Below are 3,239 nucleotides of genomic sequence, written 5' to 3'. Positions count from 1 at the left end.
CATTACTCATTCAAGCCGTCTCCAAGCATTATTAGTCTCAAAGTGGATTCCTCACCATCGCATATGTTTAAGTGTTTGCGATAAAGTTCAGACAATTTATTTTCGTCTTTCTGGTGGTACACATTTCGAAAGTGATACAGAGCATGTCGTAATTGTTTTTCCAAAGGATTCGTGGTAGTTCTTGGTTACAGTTATAATGGTATTTATAATAATAAGTTAAAAATCCCAAACATCAAGAAAAATCTCAAGGTTAACCTTTCCGATTAGCAAGCTAACGTGTTGACATCAACATAGCTCGAGAATATATCATCTTTTTAAGGGTGGAATGCCAATAATATATGGCACATCCAACTCCTTGTGCCATTTTATGAATAAGATATAAGCACAAAAAAATATTCCTTCATGATATACCATTTACAGAAATTTCTCATGGATTTTCGTGCATTTTGGTTGCTTAAACGAGCCCTAGGAAGTTCTCGGCTAAGTATACAGTTGATAGGTTTGGATGAATGTAAATACATAGGTTGACAACACCAATCTCAGTGTATTGAACAAAAGCATTCTGCAATAAAGATTCTGGTGCATAACAATAGTCTTTAATCAGGGCCATCACAAAGAACTTTATTACAGGTAAAAGAACAGGTTATAAAGCCTACACATTCATCCTTAGATCGTGACACCCTTCTGTATATTGATGACGAAACCTTTGTGTTTCAATATGATCTATTCAAAATCATAGAAAGGCTTAAGACATCCTTATGTGACATTTCTTATTCAAATAATAGTTATCCAAATAGTCAGTATCTAATATTTTCAAAATAATTAAAGGGCTTGTGTTTTGTACTTTAATACAGTAACATGTCAAGTAGTGGTTTCTATTATGCTTTTGTCTATGTTACAAAACATTGATTTGTTTTATCTTCATATCTCCTAGCTTTTCTAAAACATTTAAGAAATAAACAAAAATATTTTAAAATAAATGACCCTTTTAAAACAGAATCTCCAAAGTGTCCCAATATATACTACTTTCTCTAAAATTATAACTTTTAAAATAAATTACCTAAATAAAGAGGTGAACCTTGGCTTACCAAACTTAAAACTAATTATTGTTCTTGGCATCCATTTGTCTGCGAGAGACGGTAAAAGTTACAGCTTATTTATGCTGCCGAGATGCGACTTCTCATGAGGCTGAAGTGTAAAATAGGTTACTAGTAGATTCTATCGCAGTTGTATCAGAGGGTGGTTTTGAGTCGTTCTGTTTTCCTCTGTCTCTCTTTTTCTCTAATTGGGAGAACCACTCCTTATCATGTTCCTTAAAACTAATATATACATAAATATCTATTATTGTATAATGCTGTAGTTGGAACTTATTGTGCCTTACATTAACTGAAAGAAGACCAAGATTAGAAACAAATGTCTTGATAGATTATTATTATTTAATTTAAAATAAATTTAAAATAAATGCACTAACAGATGGCGCTGGGGTATACTACTTCTTAAAAGCATTTATAGAAATATAAGATAATTTAACACCTAAATTGAACATTAGTAAATTAGCTTATTATAAACATATTAATTTATAAAGAAAAGATATATAAAGGTATATATTTTAAAGTTAGTCAATAAGCATAATGTGTTTGTTAAAAAATACCTTAAAAGTTTGGTTAAATGTGTCTGAAAAACTAAAGTTTAAACTGATATATTATTTTGCCTTTATGTGCCATGGTGCTTGCTGTGAGTAAATGGTTAAAGAATTGGCTGTTGGTAAAAGAACTCAGAGTTCGATACGTGATGCGTCTGAATAATTTCCGCACTTTCAGTTGTGTGGACATTATAAAAAGTGAGAGTTAATTCTGCTATTCTGTTCAAAGAATTGGACAAAGAAACCCCCCTTGTGGAAGCGGTTGCTCTTGGCTGCTGCCTTCCCTCTGGTCAATAGTTCAAAATTAAGTTTTGATATAGCTGAACCCTATGGGGATCTCTGACCTTACTGTTTACAACCCACGTGCACACAAGGGGCATTCAAGTTGAGAATTCCAATTTATGCACGCTACTTGTAACCCATAGTTTCACTACAAAATGGGCGTTTTTTTATCTCGTTGAAGCAACTGCATAAATTATCCTCTCTATTTTAATAAACATAAGATATTTTTTATTTATAGATATCAAATACTCAAATTAGCATGAAATAATAAATCAAATTATATAAAAGCTTATTTTTCCTTACGAAATTCTAGATTTTTGTTTAAGTAACACATCTTTTAATGCTTTGTTTTACCACCAGCTGTCGCAGTCAGATTTTTCAGTAAACTAAGGAGCACTTTCATAAAGTTGTTTATAAGTTGGTTAGTTTGTACAAAGTTTGTATCAATCTTAAATGAATATATAATCAAGTATTAAAGTTCAAGTACTGGCAGCATTTCTCTGAAGGTACTGCTACAAAGTAATGTTACCACGAAAATTATTTCATCATCGAGTTCGGGTGAAATTATAAAGAAACAAGATAAATACAAAATTTGGAATTTAAAAACCTGCAAATATAGATCGTAAAAAATTAGCTAACAAGGTTAGGGACACTGTATATATTATTTACTGAAACTACAAACCCCTATTTTGGTGGAGTAAAAATAGGGATTTGTAGTTTGAGTAAATAATGTCTACAATATTTCCAGTTGGTTTTTTTTAATTTTTTACGATCTGGCTATTTTATGCTCAACTATAGGCAAAGGATCACTTGATATGATAGCTAACCTTATATACTGTAATAATAATAAACATAGCTAGTAGCTAGCTGATATGATTCATGATGATTTACTGAAGCTTTTGACTATTTGATCGCTTTAGTTCGAGATGTAAAATATTAAGCTGCAGCTGGCGATTGTCATGGAGATTTGTTTGTGAATGTAGTGAGCATTTATAGTTTCTGTTTAACTAACATCTCTATATATAATGCATAGCAATGGGCAAATATATACCTAGGCTAAGAGACAACATCCACTAAGCACGTATAAAAGTTACCAGTAGAAAAACTGCCTTTTTAAATAAAACATATACGTCTAAAACATCGCTTTCAATAAACCTTCGTGCTTTTAAAGTAATTATTCTACGAATGTGTATAATAAGATTTAATATTGTGTGCGTTGATTATTTCTACTCCTTCACTTCGTACGTAATATAGAGGTTGGCTACCTAAAGACACCAATTGTATAGTGTACAAAGTATTGAATATCTACATGTTA

The sequence above is a fragment of the Limulus polyphemus genome, unplaced genomic scaffold, assembly GCF_000517525.1.
Source record: "Limulus polyphemus unplaced genomic scaffold, Limulus_polyphemus-2.1.2 Scaffold1279, whole genome shotgun sequence".
Lineage (NCBI taxonomy): Eukaryota > Metazoa > Arthropoda > Merostomata > Xiphosura > Limulidae > Limulus > Limulus polyphemus.
This window is presented reverse-complemented; position numbering follows the sequence as displayed.